Source organism: Ischnura elegans, chromosome 5 (genome assembly GCF_921293095.1).
Source record: "Ischnura elegans chromosome 5, ioIscEleg1.1, whole genome shotgun sequence".
Classification (NCBI taxonomy): domain Eukaryota; kingdom Metazoa; phylum Arthropoda; class Insecta; order Odonata; family Coenagrionidae; genus Ischnura; species Ischnura elegans.
Genome location: NC_060250.1, coordinates 45,776,184 through 45,803,008, shown reverse-complemented (window position 1 = coordinate 45,803,008; position 26,825 = coordinate 45,776,184). Strand labels below are relative to the sequence as shown.

At 37.8% G+C, this 26,825-nt stretch overlaps 1 long non-coding RNA gene across 1 annotated transcript; it reads right to left on the bottom strand.

Annotated features, from left to right (window-relative positions):
* Positions 1 to 26,091, bottom strand: LOC124159814. Its single transcript, XR_006865017.1, has 3 exons — positions 25,989 to 26,091; positions 25,729 to 25,859; positions 1 to 76 (listed from the first exon to the last, which is right to left on the bottom strand). It is a non-coding gene; the product is annotated as an uncharacterized LOC124159814 (long non-coding RNA).
* Positions 26,092 to 26,825: the final 734 nt, after the last annotated feature.

The window sequence follows — 26,825 nt, the reverse complement described above, 5'->3', positions numbered from 1 at the left end:
CGAATGACCAAATGGTGACATAATGCATCACCTATCCCAGGGTTGATATTATCAAGCTGCGATCAAGGGCCATCTCCTGTGGCATAAAAAATAAACCTATGATAAAATTTTGGCATTTAAATCAAATATTTATTTTAAACACTCACCAAATTAGTGTTTTAAATTCAAAATAATGTTCTACAAAAATATAATACCTATTTATTAATTAACAGCGACTTTTCTTTTCACTATGTCAGTCCTAACCCAACTTAACCAATCAACCAGACTCGACGAGAGCTCATTCAAGTCCAAATTCAGAGGGATGGGAGTATCAGCATAGTAAATTTAGATGAAGTGAGAGGAATGATATGTATGAAGTCGAACAAAACTTCTGCAATTAAGAAAATATATCTTAAAAAGATAGTCAACCTCACATTCAAAGTTACTTACTTATTTTTTTAACTACTTTTAAGAATAACAGACTTTCAAAGTAAGGGGCAAAAAAGTGTCAGAATATTTTATGCCTGAATGATGATTATCCTCACCAGTGTCCACGCAACACAGGAGATCATTTATACGGACATTTCTACTAAGTTTCAACTAAGGCATGAGCACACCAGGTGGGATAAATAAAACTGAGTGATTAAGGCACAAGACGAACTGATTTAGAGAAAATAGCACTCCTAATCAAAGCGGTAATGCTCGTCATCTAGATTTCACAGAGAACCGTGGATTTACTAAATCAAATTTATCGATAAGAAGGCCAAACGTAGAGCTGCTTGCTCGAGTGACTCCATAATGACGCAGGTAAGCTAAGGATCGCAGCAGAATTTTCGGCCGGTTGAGGAAAAAGTGATGAAAAAATATAGACAATAAATAACGAAAAAAATTACCACAAAAATTATTTGCGACCATTATCAACTGTATAAAACTGTCTGCGATATGTACTCAACAGGAGATTTACCTAGTTAGTTCGAGAAGAACATCATCATTCCCATACCCAAAAAGAAGAGAGATGAGAAGTGCGAAGAATTTAGGACCATAAGCCTGACGACACATGCGTCGAAGATTCTGACAAGAATCATTTACAGGAGAATTGAACGAAGAGCAGAAGAATTCCTGGATGAGGACCAATTCGGATTTAGGAAAAGCAGGGGCACAAGGGAAGCAATTGATGGATGATCATAGAGAAGAGAATGGAGAAAAACAAACCAACCTTCATAGCATTTGTCGATTTAGAGAAGGCCTTTGATAACGTGGAATGGAATTCAATGCTTAGCATTTTGAAAGAAATCGGGGTACTCTACAATGATCGTAGAATTATTCATCGTTTGTATAAAAACCAAGTAGCTGTGATCAAATGTGGACCAAAAAGTGCAGAGGCGAGAATAAGAAAAGGGGTGATACAAGGTTGTGCGCTTTCCCCCTTATTTTTTAATGTTTGCATAGAGAAAGCCATCAACGAAATCAAGCAGAAAGCTTCGGGCATCGATATCCACAGAGAAAAAATTAGTATGCTGCGATTTGCTGACCACATAGCAGTCATAGCCGACACAGAGAAGGATTTGAAGAAGACGTTGACAAACATGGAAAGGACAATGGCCAGACATCAGCTGAAAATCAACAAAAAGAAGACTAAGATATTAGTTTGCAGCAAAAGAGAGGAGGCTAAAACAAATATCAACCTAGGAAAGCATAAGCTTGAAGAGGTGAACGAGTTCTCTTACCTGGGAAGCCGAATTACCAGCGATGGACGGAGCAAGAAAGAAATACACAGTAGAATAGCGCAGACGAAGAGGGCTTTCTACAAAAAAAAGAATCTTCTTACAGCTGAAAATACCAGCATAGAAGTAAGGAAACAATTCATCAGATGCTACATATGGAGTATGTTTCTCTATGGAAGCGAGGCTTGGACGTTGACAGCAGCAGAGAAGTCAAGAGTGGAAGCATTCGAAATGTGGTGCTACCGAAGAATGATGAAGATAAAATGGATTGACCGTGTGAGTAACCATGAAGTGCTAAGGAGAGTAGGAGAAAAGAGAAGCCTCCTAAAAACATTAAGCAGAAGAAGGGACAACTTAGTTGGCCACATTTTGAGGCACGATGGTCTGATGAAGACAATCGTTGAAGGACAAGTGGAAGGGAAAAAGGGCAAGGGACGGCCCCGAATTAGTTATATCGGACAGGTTATGAAGGATGTAAAAGAGAATAAATATGTAGCTATGAAGAGATTAGCGGATAGGAGAGAGAAATGGAGAGCTGCGTCAAACCAATCTTAGGATTGTTGACTAATGATGATGAACCGTACTTGTTAATCTAAATATTTCCTTCTCCGTTTCCAAGGAAATAAAAGCTAGTATTTTCCGCGGGAGAATTGGCGATCAGCTCAATTTTTACCAATGATCTTTTACCCTCGTGACCACGCGTGCAAATTGTGGCATTATATCCAGCCCAGATAAATTAATTTATGGCTTCGTCTACAAAAAGTTCAAACCTTTACGAAGGCAAGAAGTAGTCCATAAGATACGCAGACCATCTTCAAATTGATCATCAAAATGTCAGGGCTAAGGAGGATCTGGTTGGTATCAAGCTATTGTGTTGACCCATTACCCCGTGGCCCTGGTTACACATCCTAGAGGTTGTGCAGATTACTCTAGACTCGCCCAATTCCTGCTTTAGTGCTTAGTGGAGCACTTCTACTCCATTACTCCATTCGTCGGATGAAAAGTTAAGTCATGGTTTGATATGGACCCCTGGCGCCTTTCGCTAAGAGGTAGCTAATGCACGCGCCGAGTTTCTCTCCACCCCTTCATTCCTATCCCCTCCTACGAACTGAATAAATGATCTGAACTAACCACCGCCAAATATGTACGCACCAATCAAAGCGATAAATAATTTGCAGAATATTCCACGGGTAGACACGTTTTAGACATAAGGATAAATGGCTATCACCTCATATCCGAGATAGGGAACACCGTAGTTTTCGGAAAGAATATAAATCTATATAAATCCCTAGGATTCGAAGAATTGTACCGAACGAAATGTCCTAAATAAAGAGCAGAAACAATTACAACTGTTTTGGGATATATCTTCGGTAAAATGAATGCATGAAAAACAATCTGCCATACAACTGGTCGCATACGAGGCCTTGTAATGGTAGTGAATTTGAAAAACAATCAAGAGAAATTGCTTTGTAAGCCAATCAGTTCTTGGATTTATAATAACTTCCGTGAGAGAAACCTACAGGATATTTTGATTTATTCTTTCATGAATCTGATTGGCAAGTTCGACCGTTCATGTGTACGGATTATTACAAAAACAATGCAAAACATAGATTGATCTATACCTTCCCCAAACCACTTCGAGGTGCTCAAACAGCCTCGAGATTTACATGTAGATTTAGGTGCCACAGTATTCAACTAATATTGCTGTTAAAATTATATTAATTTAAGGAAAATTATTCCTCGCACGCAACACCAAGGCTATATCCACTAACAAAGGTAAAGTAAATAAATGAATAATTTATCCACGAGTATTGCCACCTTAGATATTGAAGCCATATATATCAGAAACTCGTTTTTCCAGCTATAAACTAGTCAATTTCAATCGTTTTCTTTCAGTCCGATTGAGTCACTAAAATGTTGTACTTTTTATCAACATGTTTTTTTCACAAGATTACTTCACCTTTACCCGCACAAAAATTATTTCCAGATAGTGGCGAAATTTTAATTGCAGCCCGCGAAAATGAAAAAAAAACAAAATTTTCCTATCAAATTTGTTAACAAACTTAAGATACGATACAAAAATTAAACAGCAATGTATTTTTCTACAGCTGGGGAGCACCAGACACAGAGCAAGTTATCCACCTTCGCTCTTATCCAATTTCTCCTGGGCAGCTCAAAATGTTTACTTGACATTTGCCTGATTTCCCTGACTGGTTTCTTACTCGCCCTTCCTGTTTTTCTTGATTTTCCACACTTATGACAACTCGCTTACAGTTCCTATTCATCACCTGAATAAGGTAACACATAGGTAAAATAACCTCGAAAGGTGAAAGCTAGGCAAACGAAAATAGCGTTGAAAATGCAGATTTGCGTTAAGTTCGTACATCGATAATTGTCATAGAAATACTGCTACACGAAATAATTGGCCATAAATATTAGTATTTGAAAGTCATTAACATTCCATTAGTTAACCCTCACCACAAGGACGAACTCAGAAAAGAGCAACTAATGAAGTTACAGCCTAATAATAATCCACTATCACGTGACTTGTGAATCAAACGCAAAACTGCAAAAATTCTGGAAATAATTTTCCACTTGGGTAAATTATACTAAGTAAGAATAAACTAAAGATAATACAAATAAGCTAAAGATGATACAAATAAACTAAAGATAATACAAATAAACTAAAGATAAGGATATTGGGGTCAGCGTCCTTTCCCAGAACTGTTGCGAGTGGTGATACACTCACTATAAAATAATGCAGGTTACCTGGTGAATACAATGAATCAAATTACCTCGGATTGAGCAACGGGTTTTTGCCCCGACGAATCTCGGTCGAATAAAGCCTAAATGGCTGCCAAAGCCGAGAAAGTTTCAGAATTTGCGAAGAAGATGGATATCACATCATATTATGCCGCCAACGAGAGTAATCAAATGCCAACATCAACTAAAAGGAACACTGGTATAATAATTATGTTCTTGCAGACAACATAGGACTTCAATGACTCCATTTTCATGACTTGTTTCCAAATAAACAGTGATGAAGGTTGGTTCCAATACCGAAACCCTCGAAAACAAGTATATTTTTAGCTACAACCACAGTAAAAAATATAAAAAATTGCTAATGAACTTTTAATGGTCTTAAACGTGGAATTTTACATGGAAAACTTTGAAATAATTAGCTCCCCTGCATCCATCTCCGATGTATAGTTGTTCGTATACAAACTCGAGTCAACAAAATTATGGCGCTAACAGTCGGTTTGGCTGAGGATTCCGGAATAATGCTACTAGTGATGAGTTCAAGTAATCCAGAAATACCCAAACGGCTTCGATGCAATTCGAATCAAGACACCTTAAAGCGAAGTCCTTCAGGAAAGTTATTACAGGAATATTGCATAGGAAATTCATAAAGAGCAATGAGAGTGGGTATTCCCACAACCCCTGAACTCAACCCAACACATGTGGCCATGCATTCATGCGGTATTTAAGCGATCCACTGCGCGGTTCTACATAAGGCCTCCTCCAACGTGTGTTCCAATTTGCCACAAACAATGGACTCACAGACACGGGCGAATGGGAGAGCTTATTTTCTCATTTTCCGTTCGATCCTTGTCGATTGCGCGACGACCTACTTTTTCCCAGGGCAGCCCTAATGCATGCCGGAGGGGGTGGGGGTACGGAGATACAAGAGGTTGGCGAGGAAGGAGGCAGAAGTGGACAAGATCAGAGAAAGGAGGGGAGCGCGTTAACCGACGTGTTGGAAGGAGTATAAAAAGGTGCAAAAAGCTTAAGTGGTAAGATGATTGAGGAGAAATGGATGGCTTAATCGCATCACCAACGTGAGACCTTTTTATGGCGCTCATTTTTTTTAAATATTTGTTTCCACGACGAGGAAATTACCAAACTTTTAACTATAACAGTTCACGAAAAGGGAGCATCGAAAGCCAAATTCATTTCGAGTCAACATCTCAGCATCAAGTGAATGATGAATGCTAAAATTCTTTGCTCCATGGAGGGCGATACCAAACTTGTGGCCCTTAAAAGATTTTTCCAGCGATCATACTTCCCATGATCTGAGTCAGTGGCGTAACTACGGGGGTATGAGAGGGATAGATCCCCCCAAAGCCTCAGAGAAACAAAATAAGTATTTAAAGCTATTAAAGCTATATAGTCTAGTTTTGACATATAATAACTGCATCTGCTTTAAGTTAAATTTTAAGCGACAAAATGATGTGAAATGTACTTCCAGGCATGTTATTTTTCAAAAATTTTCCCGAACCTCTTCCCCCCGTTGCCTGGGGTGGTCGCCCTCCCAGACTCCCCCATCCCTCCAGAGCATATTCCTAGTTATGCCACTGATCTGAGTAACATAATCACTGTCATGTTTTTGTCAATGTAGTAAGCATGCATTAAACATTGAAGAAGAAGCATTTATCACGAGGCAGAATTCGAACGATCGCCTTAATATTGATGCTAAGAATTTTTCGAAAATGGCATTTTCCTGGGGCCGACGACGATCAGCCAATGACACTGAGTACGACGCTGGAAAACATTGAGAAGATCAAATAGCCTTATGCCATAGCAAGGATTGTGCTTTCAAAATGTGCGATCTACAAAAATAACTCACAACTGACGATTAATTCCAAAGTATTCCTTTATAAACTTCTACGATTGATTTAAAAACAATTTTCTGAGGACTTACCATAAAAACAGGAGTTATAAAAATGTTTGTAAGGAATAATTATTACCATGAATACCATATTAAGGTATAATAATTAACCTCATGCAACAATGATCAATAAAAGCGCAGATCATTAATTTTACATTGGAGCTTAATTCAAACAAACAATGCTAATGTTCGCGATCAGAAAGTCATAAAAATATTCATTTATCCTAGAATGGGATTTATAGTGGATCAATTGAATAAATAGATCAAAACTTGACGGGGGATAGGAAATATATCCAGGTTTCCGATGAAGGTTGCCGGCCAAAGACTTAAATGCAAGAAATTCCTAAAGGAACATGCAGGAAAAAAGGGAGGGCCAGAATGAATGAAATGTTTGTAGTTTTTAAACTAATCTAAGATAACTAAAACTTAATTCCGATCGAGAAAAAAATGGCTGAGGAGCTAGGAATACTCAAATAGTGTACAGCAAAGAACGAGAGGTCAAAAGAGACGAGATAACAGATTAGATTAGAGAAACGGGCCCTTAAAAACGAATATGCACTGGGAGATGTTTTACGCCAACGAGTAAGTTGTGAAGGCGTGATTCGCTATCGCAGGGGGTAGTGCCGCGGATTTTGAATTGCTTGGGCAATGTATACCTCAAGAAAAAGCCAAGGGAGCCAAAACCAAAGGCTACTTGTAAAGACAAATACACAATAGTACGTAATTAGCGACTCCAAGATAGCAATGAAAATTGGAAAACCACCTCTTTCGTCGCCAAATTAACAACATACCCTACTTAATTATTAATTCAATTTAAGTATACCATGGTGAAATAAACGCAACAAATCAAAATGAAGAAAGGCGCAAAATTACTGAACGAGGACTTGAACAGAGAAAAAAGCGCCAAGGAGGAAGTCTATACAAATCCATCCTCAGCTTCCAATGCATCTACCATTCCACCATTATAAACAAAAAGCGCTAATTAAGTTCGGATTTAGGATGGATCAATCCAAGAAAATATACATAAAAAACAATCAATGAATCTACTAATTTAAAAGGATGATAAATGCCGGACGCAATATAATGAAGGAATGAGACACATGAAAAAAGAGAAAAACCGAAATAATGGTAGTGATATTGGGGATATCACTGGTGCCCTTATGATCACCAATAGTCACGATAGATGATGATACCAGCACGGGAAACTTAGAGGGTAACTCCGAAAATGGTAGAAATGATGTACCACCATATGTGCAGATCTTAGAACAGCTAGCAAATCGTTTGATAATACTCTTCGAGTTCCATTGAAGGAATAGGATGTTTACAGCTACAGGTTTCGAGCGAATTTCTGGGCTAGTAGTCGGCATTTCTCTCCTCCATCATGGCCATTATCCCGCACTATTTAGCCGTAAGGCCCTAAAAAAAGGCTCAAAACTGATTCCTCCATGGGTAAAACTGGAAGAACTCTTATCTGACAGCCGCATGCATGCGATAACTTTGGTATTTGAACAAGTTATGGGTCACGGTCACGCTCAAAGTCAAGTCGACGAATGAAGAGGATAATGCCCTCTCCCCGCATCCATCACCGGAACAGCCTTCATGACTGACTTTTCTTAACCTAGTATTAAAATTTTAATACTAATGCTGATGATTGAATCACAGATTTTCGTAAGAGCACTATCCAGCCAAATAAATTAATAACAGGTAAACATGTCGGCCTCGATGGCGGCGGGGCAAAGTCCTCCCCTGCTAAACCGTGGGTCTCGGGTTCGAGTCCCGCCTGGGCAGGTTGTCCCTATTCAAGGTATGGATTCTCGTGCACGTTAAATTATTAAATGACATGAAACCCCCGATGTAACAGGCATATAGTGTTTTTTTTGTGGTTTGCCAATTAATATTTACAGGAACAAGAAAATGATCAAATAAATACATAGAGAACATACAAAAAATAGAACGAAAAGTCATCCGATTAATGTACCCATTATTGAAACTTAACTTCGATGACTTTCGTTCTTGAAATAGTGGGATTCACCAAAGCGTATGAGTAAATTCTAAGAATTCTCAGCACAACACTAAAAAAACGCGCTCACTACATAGTACATTTATTTTCAAATCCATCACTAAAACGATGATTAAAAATTAGGATTCACGAATATTTCGGGTTCACTAACGAGCTCAATCAGGAAAATGAGCGAGCAACGGATAATCATCGTGGTCGTCATGAAAATCACGAATACTCCAGAAAATTTCAAATTCATTCCAAGATTTCTCCCACCGTCTCTGGTAGCTTGGTCACGTACAAATTTTTTTGGTTGAAATATCAAGGAACACCTACTCATCTCGTTTCAAAGAACAGCGCGTGACCTATGTTATGAATAGGTGAATGGCCAATCGTTAATGAAAAGCCATTTATCTTAAAATTTAGTGAGGTCCTTCGACTTGGTCGCGAGAGCGGCAATTTAGGTCACGAAGTAGAGAACAATAATTTAAATTTGGGGTCACATGAAAAATCCTCAACTAATTGGAACTCTGGCTGCGACTCAATAGTTTTCAGTTCATTGATCCAGGAGCTAGCAAAAAGTCAGCTAGTGAGCGGGCTATCAGTGAACTCAAAGCTATGAGATCATTCAAAAATGGCAATACGACTCAATTCCTTGAAAAAAATGATTTGCCCACATTTAAGTATTAAAATGAAGATTAATAATGCCATTCACAGATGCTGAAAGTAGCTCTTCCACATAGCTACATTCCTGTGGATGAATATTCGAACTCCTCGCAATGTACAACGCCCAAAACCCGCACAAATACAAATAGCAATCTTAAAACAGGATCACAATTACATAATTTCGCACTTAAATACGATTAATGCGAAATAAAAATAATATAAGGATGAAAGAATTTAATTCCGTTGCCGCTAAATTTAAAGCGCCTGGCATATGATACGTACCTTACTATACGTTATTTATTACCTGGTACACTCACGGACCTAATGCTTGGATAAGAATAGGAAAACCGGGATTTCCTAACTGAAAGGTGACTTTTCCATTGAGTATAAGCCAAATATTTACCTACTTGAGTCAGAGCAACTTAGCAAAATATATTCCAAAATGTTTTCAATAAAACCATGGTTCTCGTTGTACAAGAGAAAAAAACATCCCGTAAATAAGCCGATCCGTCGATAGATATGACTAGTAGACCCATTGGAACGATTTAAGGTCAAAGGGTCAAATCAGGTGGATAAAAATGGTGGACGACAGTGCTTCGAACACGTGCCCCACTTTTCGGATAGCGTCTGCGTAAACAAGTGGGGAGGAGGCTTTTAACGATCGCAAATTAATGACTCGAAAAATACTTCTCACCTTTATGAATTCATGAAGCCAATATTTGCTCAGTTGCTATTAAAACCGTACCGCAATTTCCGGCAAATTTTTCTAGCAGGTACGTTCATCCTTTGTGCCATACATTTTTATCTACTGAAAAAAGGGGTCTAAGATGAGCAGAAAAAAAAATCAATATCAACTTGAATTGAATTTTCCAAATATTTGGCAATAAAAACAACAAAAATGGTGACTAACGGAATCCAAGGAATAATAATTGAATATTAATGCATGGAAATTATACATGGGCTCATGTAATTTGGTCTGAAGAACGATTACGAAATAATTTAAGGAATATATATGGCGGATTTCACTTGGTAGCTACCACATACATATGCTACAGGCATATAAGGCTGAGGAATTTTTTTTTATCTCATACGACATGATTTGAAAAATAGAATGGTTAATTTCATTAGGTAGCTTCCCCATATAAATTGGTGAGGCATGTAATTATAGACGCCGTCTTCCACACTGCGAACATAATATAGAACAAAGAGACAAGGCCGTACCAAATAATACCGCCAACCCCCGAAAATGCTTCTGGTTATGACCTTGCAAGGACATTCATAATGAATCATCGGTCAATAAAACAATCGACATTTACACACTTATTTTCACCTCATTCCAACTCTATTTTCCCCCTATTAAAACCTACTTTAAAACACTCCCGTTTTCGCGTGTTTCAACAACCCCTTAACCCTTTACACCCAGTTCTACTATACCCTTAGACTCATTTTTATCACAGCCAACAAGTTCCTTTTCTCACTCGCCAAGTCAAATATCTCGTCATTTTCCTCCCTTCCTGCCCAAATCATTTTATCTTATTTCCACGGACAAACATCGAACTCCAGGTGTCATCACAACTCTAATAGGGGTAAGAGAGGGGGGATACTAGCGAACACTTAAGCATTTTTATGTCATATCTTTCAATTGAAAACTTCAACGAAAGGGACAATCATATTATTTTGAAGGAAATTCGATTTCCCACCAATTCTTCGCTTTATATTTGAAAAATTTAACTTACTTTGAGTGTAACACCTATTTTACGAAACCCTTACACTGCACGGTATTGTCCTGAGTGCCGGGGTAATACCGTACACCAGTTGGAGCAATACCATACACCGCTCTGTGCGGTATTGCCCCTAACTGGTGATGATGCAAAGACTGTGGGGAAAAACAAAGATGGAGAATGTAATTTAAAGTTTTATTCATAGCATATTAGGTAGCATTAAATTTGACATAATACCAACCCCCTATCTTAGTTGCAATAAAGGTGAGCTAACATAAAACTAAAATTAAAGAAAATCTTTTTCTAGTTAAGATTTAATGTTTTATTGTAGCATCAAAATATGAAAATCCATATTTAGTACAGACAAACTGTCGAGACGACGGATGAAGGTCGTTCGGATTATTGAGGTGTTCCGACTATCGTGTGCTCGGACTATCGAGGTTCGCCTGTACTTGCGAGGATTGGCAACGCACACATTGAAAGGCCCTTCATAATTCACATAAAAATTTTAATGTTCAAGTTGCTCAGAAAAGTTATAACACAATATGGGGTATTATCGTTCAACACGGGGCAATACCGTACACATTTCGCCTTGAAAGGTATTTCCCCATGCAAGGTGTACGGAAATGCCCCAAAACGACATGACGCAGTATTTTCAACCATTACCTAAAACAAGAACAATATAGAACTTGTTTTTAGTATTAAAAACATTAAATAGAGTAAAGATGACAAAACAGGAAAACTTTCGTCACATGCACTTGCGTAAAGGCAGAAGCTCCCAGATTGTCTTTATCGGTTTCGCTTTCCTTCCGCTATGCAGCAGTACTTTCCAGCGCTCACTACATACTCCAGTGGATCTAAAATTATAGTGCACGGTATTGCCCCGCCGTAAGGTATTACCCCGCTCTCCCCTACTCCTCTCTTCAGGATCACGTTTCTGCAATATGTACTGCGACACTCCAAATCGCCAAAAAATTCAGAGACGCCAAGTGTGACTCTAAATCGCAAAAATATAATTCAAACTATGAATTTCTAAAGCATCTCTTCAACCATGCGTTCTTAACTTCTGATAGAATGTATCTTTTTGTGGTTGCACGATCAATTACTGATTTCAATTTAAGGGTTACACTCAAATCCAACGATTTCATTTCTCAGCTCTCCAAGGCGTTGAAATCTTTCATTGCCAAACCTTACCGAATAATTTCTTGCACATCCAATATCCTCACTTAAATTACCTATGGCTGCCTGTATATATTCATTCCCAAGGGCTCATTACATTTAGCAGCTGTACCCATCTCGATCATCCTCACAAAGCTTCGATTCTTCCCATGAGCTTAAATGGATACTGATTAGTTCCTCTTCTCCAGGCAATTTATATTTCCCATCATACTCCATCATCACGTTCAAGGTTATTCAAATTATGGCTATTTGAAACCCTTCCAGTCAAGAGGAATAAATACGGAATGTGAAAGTCGACACAAACGTACTAATTATACTTTTAGCAACCACTGCAGGCGAATTGATATCAGAGTATGCTGAAATTTTGGACTGATGACATTGGCATGAGATCGGTTGGCTCGAGAAAGGAGGATAATGATCGACTATATGAGTCATGAAAATGAAACGTTCAATACTTTAAAAGGATGCAATCCAATAAGGAGTTCACAGAGCCTTAATTATATTTTCATTTGCAATTTTCTGCAACGACGTATGTATTTAAATAAGCTCCTTTTGAACTATTTTATCAGCCACCAATTATGATAACAAACGCACTTCCCATTCTAAAGATATATAATACGATGAAACGCACAGTTGCAATAATGATGCCCGTTGGTTCATTTCGTCGATAGGTGGTTGAGGAGTCAAAGGCCTTTCTTCTGAAATGAATATAATTGAGAATGATAACTGACGGGGGTGATTCGTAAAATTAGTCTGTTTTCTTCCATGCACCTTATTCGGCACCATCGGGTGACTCAGTGTGTGGACATTTTTAATACACATTAAACAGCTACGTGTACCCCTTGCTGAAGTTACAGCATACCAACTAAATTCTTAATGTTATCGATATCTTCTGCTTGAAGATACTTTCCTTAGAGATAGTACGACGTTAAGTTCTGGATAGACAACTAAGAGATTATTATCTTAATGACGCTTCTCCACGATTAATTACTTCCACGCTCTCCTGTCCTCCAAAGTTAACGGCATTGACTTTACAAATACTTCTCAATTGGATATAACAAACACTATCACAACTTCCCTTGATTTCTGGCGATTCCATGACTCTAAAAGCCTGTTTACACGGTACATTAACACGTACGGGTTAATGTCTAAATGTATGAACGCGAGAATGAGCGCCAAAATGCACCGTGTAACAACCCAACTTGTCGAATGCATGCAAAGAAAATAGAACCTCTTCTAATTAGGTTTATGCATTCGTACATGTTCCATTCCGGTCCACAAAAATCATTCACGGAAACAGACATTAACTCGTACGTGTTAATGTATCGTGTAAACAGGCCTCAAATGTTCTTCCGTCTCTTGCTTTAACTATGCTATCACATTACATCAAAATGAATAATCATTCGTCTTTCAAGAGAAGAGAGAAAACTTTGATTGCAAGGGAAAATATACCGCACACACAAATCACTACCGTAAAAGAACGCATAATGTTTTTGAAAAATTCATCAAATTCACTTGATACCCCAACGACCTTACTTTCACTCTGTTCGACAAGCTATTTTTTCCACTAGGAATACAATCAGCGAACTCTAGACAGATTAGTTCATTGTACTAAAACCCAAAAATGTAAGGATTCACTTTTTTACTCAGCAAAAAAATTAAATAATTTTGCTCTATCCTTATGACATGCCTTATGACATTTTCCTGAAGACCTCAACACCTTCGAGGGCATTTAAAAATTAATATCGCATAAAATATAACGGATAACATAAACAACTTTTCTTCATCAAGCTTGATTTCAAAGACTCCATTTAACTTTCTTAAGGTAACATTCGATAGTTGACGGAGAGAAAGAGGGGGGAGCAGCTTCCCCCTTCCCACGTAATTACAGGGAAAACAGAAAATTAGAATCATAAACGTAATCAACAAACTATTTTATTTTTAACAGTTCAAAACAAAAATATTATGTGTGGCACGCGTGTGTCTATTATTTTTTCTGGAAAAAGCCACATTAAAAAAACCGTAGCTTTGTGTGATGTGTGTTGCATATCCATCAGGCGCCGCCATGAGTTGTGAACCGTTTCCTCCAAGCAAACGACCTCATTCCGCATGTACACTCAATCGGCTTCTACTGGAATATTTTAAATCCACCAACTCGAAGTTGGTTCTTATGATAAGTTACATTGAATGACTGCTAGTCGCACATGGACACCAAAAACCATATTTTAAAGTGTCATTATCATCATCAAATCTTCTCGTACTACTTACAAGAGAAAGTCACAATACAATATGCAGGAACGTAACCTGGAGGAGAGTGGAATTGTTAAATTGAGGTATGACACAGGAAAACAGCAAGGTCTGCATTAAAAGTCAGTGCAAAATATAACATAAACTTTATTCCATATCATTTATTTTATTTTCTCTTGTGTATGTGCATGCTTTCTATTATAGGCAGAAATCATTAAAGGAAATAAACTTTTTAATTAACCTTTTTGAGTATACATTTGACTATATACTGTAAAATAAAAAATACTGTTGGCATATTCGATTTAAGTATACATATTGGATTCTAAACCCCATACTAAAACCCATTAGCCTCATTCAGATATTTTTGTGTGGTTTCAAAATTTCATTCCATAGGAAAAGCACAACCCAGGAGGAAGTATTTTAATATGGTATTCCAATGCCGTGCAAATGCTGATGGGCTGGTAGTTTGTATTGAGAAATAGTCAAGGCTGCACTTATGAGTTTTGTGGAAAAAGCTGGAAGGATAGGCCCACAAAGAAGAAATAAATTGAAAATGGTGTTGTCCAAAATGTTAGCAAAAAGAGTAGAATTTGGAGATTCAATATCCAATTGTATACAATAAAACGAAACTTTAATCATTTGAGGTGAAGCATAATGATGATAACTGTACTTCTAAAGAAATTGAGATAAAAATTGTAGTTGACAATGTTGTTCCATGGCAAAAAATTAAAAAGTAAAAGCAGTACATATTTTCAGCCTTACACCTTTAAATATTTTACTCATCATGCATGTTTCAAAGTAAAGGTGACTCCATTTGTTTTACTCCAATCTCCCCTCACCTAACCTCTACATCAGTCACTCTTATTGCTGCTACATATGATTAGTTGCCTAAACCTCTTTAACCTACACCTACCTATCCAGTATCAATTCAAGGTTCAGACGTCTGAGGGGATAGTGGTAGAAGAAAATTATACACGGAAAGGACCTGCAGCCGCTGAATGAGTACCAGGGTAAATTATAAGAAAATTAATAAATTGAGAATTAGATGGGCAAGACAGGCATATGAAATCTGAGTAAAAAGACTGCCTCAAAAGTATTCGAGGGAAAATCAAGGGGAATCTTAAAAAAAAAACAAATGAATGAAACAGAAGAGAATTGGAGAAAGTTGGGGTGGAAAAATTATGTGGAGGATGAAGAAGGTGGGAAGAAAGTTGACTCAAGAACAAGGGTTTTGAATATACTGACAGTAAAATCATGATGAGTGATAGCAAGCTAACAAGGCAAAAGTTTATTAATACAAAATTAGTGTTTCCCATCCAAAATAAAAGGAGAAATTTTGCGATTAGGTGATCAATTGGAAAATATTTTATTTGAAAGCACCAAAATTTCTGAAGTACATATTATATTCATTACTAATTAGCATTACTAACAAAACACCAACCATAATATTAACTTGAAGAATAAAGCGTCCCCGAACCAAAATAATTAAAGTATAGGAAAGGGACTGCATGTTATTAATATCAATTAGTGGACATTAGTAAATCATACAAAACATACAAATATTAAAACTAAATGAATAAAAAAAATATTGAAAGTAGAATTATGCAAGGATGAAGAAATAGGCTCATTGAACGCTTACATAAAACTGCTTAAGACTTTGCAGAATAGGTGAAGGCTGGACAAGTTAACACTGTTAGCAGGGGAGTAAACCTAGCAATCAGAGGGGCAAGCCAGCTGAATGCAATGCGGGCCTCAAACCTGAACAAAAGATTCGGTAAAGAGAAGAAGGTGATATCGGTTAAGAGAATTTGGCCATAAGAGCACCTCATTGAAACCTTGAATAAGAGGAAAAAAATGAATCAAAATGTAATAACAGTCCAAGGAAATAAGACCCATGGGGCTGCAGAATAAGGATAAAAGAAGGTATTGCTAGCCCAGTTAATCACAGGAATATTGAGGCAAGGATTAAGAGGATGAGAGGTGTAGATTAAAGAGGTTTAGACAACTCTTCCTCTGACTCAAGTAGCACCAGTGAGAGTGACTGATAGAGAGGTAAGGAGAAGGGGGATTGAATTAAAACAATATGCAATAACTTTCATTTTGAAACATGTATGCTTAGTTAAATAGTGAGAGAGGTAAGGCTAGTAACGGTTTTCAATAAGAGCTGCCGAAGTTTTCTTGGTGTTTTAATACCACAGGCAATACACATTTTGAGGTCCCCAATAACAAGTAAATGCCAAGTTATAAGGGTAGTGTGATAAGTTGGGTATGAAAATTGGCTAATGAAAAAAATTAAGGTCATGTGGTTCTCCTGGCCAAACAGGGTGGAATGAAGCATGAGAATAAGTGAAAAAATTAAAGCTAACAGAACAAGTGACATAGGTACTTACTTGGGAAGTATTATGGTGGAAAAGATCACAGTAGCAAAGAAATAAAGAAGAGACCAACACTGAAGAGAGGATGCTATGTAAGGAGTGATTATATTTACCATTGCCTTGTACTAGTAAAATAGTAAAACATTGGAAAATAGCTGAAAATAGTGTGTTACATTGAATTGAAAATGGAAACTGTGAATTGGAAGGTAAGGGAAACTGAAATGAAATTATGACAAGGATAAAAACTGTCTTTCAAGGTATGGTAGTGGAGAATGGTTTAAAACAGCAAACAACAAAATGAAGCAAAAAAACAGCAAAAGTGAAACAGGAAAATAAATACGGGGAACATTGATAATGGTTACAAGAAAAGCAAAATTTGAAACATATGTAGGAGGAGGCACAGTGGACAGCTCAAGGAGATACTTCGGCTGGTGGGATTGGTCAACCCTTTCACACCAAGGATCGGCTATAGCCAACAAGCATTGTCATACGCAAATGACTTAACACTGGCTAAAGCCAAAATGAATTTTACAATGCTAAAGCATGAATGCCGAATAAAGAATTTAGCCAAAGCAGGGGAATGGAAGTGACCACTGAGATAGCAATGGTTAGAGGTATTCAGGCCCTGCCTGTAACCCAACTTAGCGAGACCTTAGTGTCACTCCTCAGCAACTGGATCCAACCCTCAAAATCATTTATGATCCTCCTCACAGCAGGAATCTGCAGTGAAGTGGTTGAATTGTCAACAATTTTTGCGAAGAAAATTTGTTGCACACTCCAATTCTCATTTTTATAAATGAATTCTTTTCCTCCTATGCATAAGTAATTTTTAACCAAAATTTTAGTGATATTTTTAATTCGTTCAAAATTCTACAATTGTTTAAAAAATGTTAGTCATCCTTATATAATTGTGCGAAAAATCCACAGAGAAAAAATCATTCGCCTTGACCGGGATCCCGGTCAAGGCGAACTCCCGTAAAGTTATCACCGTGGCTAGTCCCGGTATACTTAAATCCTTATATAAGTTTAAATTATTGAAAATCATACAAAATATTCACTTTATATTATATTTGCATGTGAGGCACACACCACTTCTTGGCTAGTCACCTTTTGAACTCTCTTCAACACAATACAAATCTTTTCGCATAAAATCAAACTGTCCAAGTGAAAATATTAATCCTCTTCCCAACTATAACAAGGCAAAATTAACAGGATAAATGGGCTCCTAGATGACTTAATGGCACCCTTGTTGCTACTTGAGTGCATAACTAAAATTTTTCAGTACTTACATAATTTAAATGGAAAAATTGTTGCCTTATAGTTACCTGGTATTCCATTATGGAAAATATGGTTGTGGACATAATAAAATACATTAGAAATTTGGGTAAAGCAAACACAGACACTCTCAGACGTTTGACATCAAGGCATTCTTTCATGGTAGCCGACTCATAGAATTACCAGGAATCTTTCTAATGAAGACGTATAAATGGACAGAAAGAAACAAGGAAGCCCCAATCATGGCAGATTAGAAAATTACAGGATGATGCGATTATTCTATGCGCGAGCCTAAAGAAAACTTTTCATTGGTTGGTGAGCAAAATTATGTAGGTAATAGGGTAGGGGATATCAGCAGCTCAGGGCCACTGATGAATTTCTCTATTGAATATGTAATAACTAGGGATCGTTTGGAACTGATATTCAAATTTTTGCATTTCACAAACCCATAGGTGGGCCATCGAAGTCGAAAAAAATATTTCCAGTCGTCAAAAATCTCAATGAAGTATTCAGTGCAGATTACATGCCAAATAGAAACATTTTGATCAATGAATCACAGTTTCTCTTTCAAGCAAAATTCCACCCTTGAAATTTTTCAAGTAAAAAAAAAAAAACATTCAAGCTGCATGACGCAATGACAGTATACCTGTGGTCATTTATAAGTAATATCAGTAAGGCTAGTCTTTAGATCACCAATACACACAGAAATTTCCACTAAAACAGACACATAGAACTCAGTCACATTCTCCATTGCTGAATCAAGGAAGAACACTTAGGATGGATAACTTCTATAATTCATCTGATTTAGCTGGACTGCTTTAAGTTTCATTTCCACTGACTATGTCGGGACTTTAAAGGATCACATAAAAAAGTACCAGTAGTACCTGCTTTTCTCTTTTTAATTTCTCTCACTATACTTCTTTCTTCTCCTATTCTCCTTGGTGCTTCTTCATTCGTAATTTTATCTTTCCATCCAACATTGCTAATCCTTCCTGCAATTTTCTTTTTCATGAAGACTACAACTCCTCTTTTTTGTTTCCTCCCTAGTGAATCATGGTGGGTTCTTCCTAACAGACTTCACGGACAATATTGGTCTCTATTTCTATTTTTCAAGTCTTCACTTTTCCTTTCCTATTAAGAGTTCATAAATTTCAAGTTCCAATTCTTAATGATTTGGTAATCCCCATCCTCTTGTTTTCCCACTTATTGCACCAGAATTGTCCTATTGTGGTACCAACCCCGAGATCCAACTGTGCGTAATAATTACCTCTGGAATCTTTCATTACAGAACACATGCTGTGGTCATGCACCCATATAACTTGGGAAACCCTACGGTTGATTAGTGCAGTGGTTTCCCTTTTTGCCTTCCTCACCTTATGCTGTTGGCCAACTATACGGCTCATACACCTTAGGATCCATTTCTGGATCTATGGGCAAGAAGGTGCCCAAGTCCCATCCTAAGATGGGGGAGAAAGTTCATCCCTGCTTTTACTCGGTCTCTAAAGCCATGTTAGCCACCATTTGTCACCACCCAACATTGTCTTCACTTGCAACACGGTAACCCTGGACCATGTACTTGCTCTCAATCACGGCACCCGAGGCAGTCATCCCAGGCTGAAATATTTTCGAGTCGGACCATGAATCCATTGACACTCATTTCCTCTTTCGTGGCCCGTGGAAATCCCGTGAAGCTCCCCCCACTTCTCTAAAACCCTTTCAGGTGTGGTCAAAGGTTCATAAGGAGGACATCAACCGTGCCCTTGACCTTATGCCTAGGGGTTTATTATCCTTTTTGTCCCCTGAAGGAGGAGTGGACTTTCCCCACAGGGTCCTTGAGGCCATTGCAAAAGATTTTGTTCCGTAAACCCGAAGTAAAACCGAAGACAAAAGGTTCCCCAATGGCTTAAACCAGACACCATCCACATTCTTGGTTAACCCTACACTGCATGATTTTTTTCAAAATTGATGAAATAAATCATAGGTACGTACATTAAGCTTATGTTCATGGAAAAAATAATGAAAAAATTTTTTTCCAAAATTTTGAGTACTAAAGTTGCAAAATAGTAGCCGTTCCATATATGGCACACCATGCAGTGGTTAGCCAATTTTATTAGTGCTTTCAAAAACCTATGTAAAGCACAGATTACCTCTTTAAAAGACTAAATGATATCATATATGCCCGGTGATGGCTTTCATGGGCCCCTGGGTTATTGATGCATGCGGGCCACTAAATCCTATCCTAAATCCCCCCACCCCCTACTCACTTTAAGCGAGATATAGGCACTTTCAGGTTATTTCATATGTACCTTATATAAGTTTTTTAATACTTGCTTTCAGTCAAATTTATAATTAAATCGATTTTTGATCCAGGCTACCAGGCGAATACCCCCACCTGTCTCTCATTGCCGCCGGCCCTGATCACTCAGTAATTGTAAGTAAAGGAGAGAAATTATACAAATAGTGTACGACTTGACTTGCAAAGGAAGTCATTCAAGTGTCACCACCAGATCTCGTTCAAATTTGGGTAGGTGATAGGAAATGGTTACCCATGAGATGCAGTTTTTGTTCCGCCACCAACGCTCAATAATTTTCGAGATATTAGTAACAGGAAGTACCAGAAAACTCCTGCATATTATGCACCCCGCAATCCAAATAAAGGGCCCTTCTACACCCTCGCTATAATGAAGAGCACTGATGGCGTATTGTTGTGCTGCGGATTGAATAACTTCAGCATTTTTTTTCCATCTTTGGATGGAGGATTACTGCCTTTTCCCTCTTGCTTTTCTGTGCAAGCAATGTCAGGAATGGTGACTTAGGGAGGACCCCGGTAAAAAGTTATTTTCTTGCCCCTTTGCACAGAGTAATCCTCAGCTCAGTTCTGAAGTCTGCTAGAGATGTGTATTTTGCGATATGCTTATGAATGAACATTCATCCATATAATAGCCGTGAGTTGGACACAATGACATCAAGAAGGTGGTAGAATAGGCGAAAGTACCATTTTTTATTACATTTTAATCTCCCTATTATGCTGTCTAGGAGATCTACTCCTCCCATGTAATGGTTATATATCATAATCATTTGTGGGCAGTATGTTCACTTTTTCTCGTGTCTTTTTGTTTTTTTTTGTTTTTTTCTTTTGTTTTGACCTGATTGAGTGACAGCTGGCCACTGAATTTGAGGGCAGAGTGAAATCTATTGCACAGCTGACACATCTACACCCTCTTCTGTCGTGGTACATTTTTCTAAAGTTCCACGTCCCTTTTTTCTCAAATCTATTTCCAAAGAGAGCTTCCGACATTGTACTCTGTTTCTTCGTAATGTCCCCAGTGATTCAATTCCTCATTTGTTTACGTAAACCACCAAGGGCAATGATATGTGCTGGTTGTCAAAGAACACCTTATGGTATTTATATTGTGGAATATAACTCCAGAGACGCACTACTACATTCGCACTTGCACCCAAATAAAGCTCTTCAGCACGCCGATTGGTTTCGTCCCTTTTTTTACAGTATATTACGGTATTTGGAAAGACCGCTTCTTTTAGTCAAAGGACTTGATGATGTTGATGGCATATTTATCAGCACCTCTTCATGCCTCACATCCGGTTCATCTGTCACATCTGGTTCAGATTCATAGCAAAACGTTTTCTCATCATTAGAGAAATATAAACCATCCTCGCTATCTTTAGGGATTGCTAAATCATCAACAATAGCTGCTGTATCAATTTGTAATTGATTCTGTAAAAAATATTTGCATCAGCAGTATTATCAAATAACCTTGAAGGCATTGGATACAAACTTGGAGGAGGACGTCATCTAAAAACCTATGGAGAGATGGGATCAACTAAAAGTTACATAGCATTTACAATGCACCTGTTTACGTTTTTTTCTCGCCAAGCGTAATAAATACTGTAAAATTGAACACAAAAAGGTGCAAGGAGTGTTTCATGTTGGCCAATCTTCTATTTTAATTCAATGTAACTGAACCACTGCATCTACAATGTTACGATTAATTATGCCACAAAATTTACTTCTTTTTATCCATCTCGCAGATGAAATAGCTATCTAGTGACGTCACAGGGGTCATCGATGTAATGGGAATGTCGTTCAAATATATTTGAACTGATTTAATTTGTAGAGGCAGCGTTACACATTGGAGGGGTAGGATAGGAAAAATTAGTACTGTTATCCATAATGGAGTTTGAAGAGTAACATAATATAGGTGTAGCCCACAGGTACCATGAAAAAAACCAACTTTGGCAGGTCCGTGTAGTCCTCGCCCGTCCGAAAAATTTTCAACATTAAATGGCAACAAATATGTGCACTCACTGTTATAATAATTGCCAATGCATAAAAAATTACTTTTGAATAATTCAAATCAACATTATTTCAGTATTCACTGAGGTACCTCACTTATATGCTTCGGCTACTTGTACCCACGGGAAGTACCTACTCTTCAATGGGAAAATAAAGCTAAAACTATGCAGAACAAATATTTCACAGCTATGCAACGAAGTGCAATAAATCACGGTGCTGGTATCAGACCGTCACTATCGAACAAAAAGGTAGCATACATATCATTAGGCCAGTGACGAAGAAATCACTCGAAAACAAAAAGGACCACCACTGCATGGTGTGCCATATCAGGCACAGATACTTATAACAACTTTTACGCATCAAACAAATACTTTTGTGCTATTCAAACTACCAGAAATATAGTATACACATATCTTATCAATAATTAAATTATTTTGGCTGCCTGTGTTTGCTAGAACTACAATTTATAAGGAAGTAAAAATGTTAAAAAATCGCAAAAAAAAATTTTGAAGCATTCACATGGATATGAGTACATGAAACAATGGTGCTGCAAAGTAGCGGTAGCCATTGGACTTCATGGTTTTCAGCAGACTACAGGCAATAGGGCTTGAAAATTTCAAGCCGGTATCTAGAATAATACCCGCAGTGCAAGCCATCAAATAAGCTGTGCCATATATGGCACACCATGCAGTGAAGGGTTAACAAAAATCACGGCTGGCACCTCCACAAGGCCGTCCCAAACGTGGAGAATTGTTGTTTATTTAACCTTTGCCGATACTCCAAATTTCTCATTCACTGAGACTACGAAAATTACATGCGGACTGTTTATTCAAATATTTCTTCAAGTCCCAAAAAAATCTGGCACTTTATCAATCAATGCCGTAACCATCCTCAGATTTCTGAAGTAGTCTCTTACAATGCCAGAAATGCCATGGGCTCAGAGAGACCTAATCTCTTTCTCAAATTCTTTTCTGATTGCCTACAGCCTACTTTCCCTCCTCAGTCCCTCCTACTTCTGTCTCGTCATTCTCTATCATTCACACAGACAGATACATACAGACGGATTCCAAGTTTATAAATACCTTAGCAAAATACCCCTTCACTACTCATCCGACCCTGATGGTCTCAGCCCTAAACTCATTTGCAACTGCACTTCTTCCCTTGCACAACCTTTAACCCTTTTGTTTAATCACTGCTTTTCATTAGGAACCTTTACTCCTCAATGGAAATGCACCAGCCTTATGCTGATACTCAAAGCGGGTAACAAAACAGGCATCTCAAACTATCGCCCCATATCTTTGCTTCCAATACTTTCTTCCACCTGTAAGAGCATAATTCTCAACAGGATTTTCTCTTTCACCTCTCCCTTTTTATCCCCCCCAGTAGTATGGTTTCCTCCCAGGAAGATCATGCCTAACAAATCTTGCTGTCTTCCAGGACCATGCAATCAATACAAAGACAACTCTCATCAACTTTATACCATCTATCTTGAATTCTCCAAAGCTCTTGACACACTGCATCATCAACTCCTCCTCCATAAACTAAGCTAACAGTTTGGCATAGATGGTAGATTCTTAAGCCTTCTCTCAAGCTTTCTTTCCCACAGAACCCAGCGTGTTATACTCGCTGGTGGCTCTTCTTCTTGGTCTCCTGTGATGTCAGGAGTTCCTCAGGGCAGTGCCCTTGGGCCATGGCACTTAATTTATATATTAATGATCTTCCGTCCCACCTTATGGTCCTGCCAAACACATACTCTTCTATATGTATAGAAGAGCTACTTTTACATGTGATATACAGCTGTATTACAGATGTATACATCAGCTATACATCATGTATAATGCATGTAATAAAGCTGTATTACAGGTGTATTACATGTTTGGTGTTATCTGGGACGCCGATGATTGCAAGATCTACAAGGAAATAATAAACACTTCTGACAGAAGAGATCTTCAAATTGTCCTGAATCAAGCTTCCCTGTGGTGTGATACTTGGAAACTAAAGCTTAACCCTAAAAAATGCAGTATCATGACTATTGTAAAAGAAAACCTCTCAATTTCAACTACACTATTAATTCATCTCTCCCTTAACCAGAGTTACGACTATGAAAGACTTGAACGTTATAATACCGACCCCAAACTAAATTACTCCAACCACATTCAGACAATAAAAAAGAAAGCCATGCCTCTGTTAGGCCTTCTTTACCACTTTACAGAAATTAAAGAACGTCAACTCCTATTTCTTAACGATTGACCTTCCCATAGTTTTATATAGCTCTCCAATTTGGTCCATGTCAGCCTCAACTAACCTAAAATCCCTTGATTGCATCCCCCACTTCTTTGCCAAAATAGTTAGACATAAGAGTCCCTCATTCATGAAATACATCCTATGATGCTGTATTGTCTTCTCTTTCCTTGTCTAATCTGCAGAACTTCAGACTTAAAACAGACAAACTTTCTACACAATACCTTAAACCCGACTTTTGACTGCCCTGAACTCCTCTCTCTGTTCAATTTTAGAATAATAAGTAAAAAATAGTGATAAATAAATTTGGTGTCCACGCCTGCTATACTTACAAAAAGTCTCATTCAGGGATGCAGCCAAGTCATGAATAATATGACATCATTTTCGAGAAGTCATTAGCTGAGTAGTATACAAGCCCAAAAACTTCAATTTTTATGGGTATCCTCATACTTGTACAGTCCAGCCACAATGTGTCGGTATATATCAACAGCTGTCAGCAAGCAAATGGGCTGATACACTGCAATAACAGACCCGAATCGCACGACCGAAAGTGATATAAGCGCGATAACAGGTGGAATCTCAACGCTCTTTCGCCAGTGGCGGATACAGATGGGGGGCGCAGGGGGCGCACGCCCCCCCCCTTGCGGATCCGCCCGTATTGCCGAACATTGCAAAACCACAATTGCAACTTTTTCATATCATAAGGTGGCATTATCTTTTACATGTTTACAATCATTTTAAATAAAATTTTCTTATACTTTGGCTGTGACTTGACTGTGATCTTTTATTACGATAAAAGTAAAGACAACTCAAGATATGTTGCGCCCCCCCCTTGAGTTTTTTTCTGTATCCGCCCCTGTCTTTCGCAAGTTAGTAAATACAATACTCATCCAACACAACTGAAGAGCATAATTATGGGGAACATGAGCCACTCTTTATCTACTTTAAAACTCTTCTATATTAAGACATCGAAGAATGGCAAACGTTTTCATAATGTTTTCCCTCTGGCGATCTCACCGCCGACAATAGTCGACACCATTATATCGAAATTTTTATATACAACTAAACGACAAACAAGTTAAACTCGTTAGGAAAATAATGCAATTAAAACTGTCTTTTCCTCATTAAAACAACAGCAAATACACTGTTTTCATTAATAATATCCATTATGATATCGAAGTGATTGAGAAACTGCTGAACCAGTAGACGTCCAGAAAAGACCTCGACCTCGGAGCAGCTGTCGTATAGGAATATGACGACACGATCAATAAACAGAGGTGCACTATATCCAAAGAATCATGACATCATATTTATGTTTCCACCTAAAAAATTACATACCATCCCAGAAGTTACTGCTCGGTTTTAAGTTGACGAAAGGCAAGTATGAGTCCAGCGTAATGACCGTCACTCCATTCAAACAAACATGCATATTGAATGAGCCCAGGCATATTTCAAGAGACGACCGTATGCTGTAATAAATGATAATAATTGCACACATAAATAATATTTTCAGGAATATATTCATGACATAATCATTAGAAGTACCAACTTTGAAACTCAAAAGTAAGGTAAAAACGAATCCTCAAAAATACACTTACTATGGCCCTCAGCGACTGATATCATCTTAAACGGTTAAATTATCTTATGTATACACTTGTTACAGCAATATAATATCCGCGTCAGACCCTAAATTACCTCGAAGAAAAAATTTTTCGTTCTTTGGCAGTTACACTATTTATAAATCAAGATAGGCTGTACTGATTTTCATAATTATTGACTTAGCATAATAAATTAAGAAAAAAAATTCAATGAAACTACAAAAATATGCATTATAATGGCTTGTTAGAAACATATTTTCTTTACTCAATTTACATACGTTAGACCGGGGCACTCATATGCGGATTTATTTCAATGAATTTTCTAATTTCTATGTCTTAACTTAGGAAATTTTAGACACTGTAGTTTTGTAAAGCAATTAATAAAGTCCAAATTTTTTTTCATTCAGTTGTCGTCCTATTTTCATTTTTAACCGTAAAAAATGTTTTTAGCTAGATATAGCTCGGTTGGAAACGTGCACTGCATATACCTGCCCCAGCTCCCAAAGCAAAAACGTGCCCCGGTCTACCCTACGCATTTGGCTATGAGAGATAGAGGGTATAACCTGAATATTCCCTATTGTGTTTCATGAATATTTCCAAAGTTCTCTGACAGGTATAACCTATGACGATGTCTTAACTTAGGAAATACCTGTCAGAGAACTTTGGAAATATTCATGAAACACAATAGGGAATATTCAGGTTATACCCTCTATCTCTACATACACTCACATAGAGGCAACCAAAAAATATTTGATTTTGCAATCGCTTGCAAGCCTCTGTAGTAACTCATCCTTATAGCTACTGATGGCTTCCCCACACTTGCAGTTGTTATCTCTT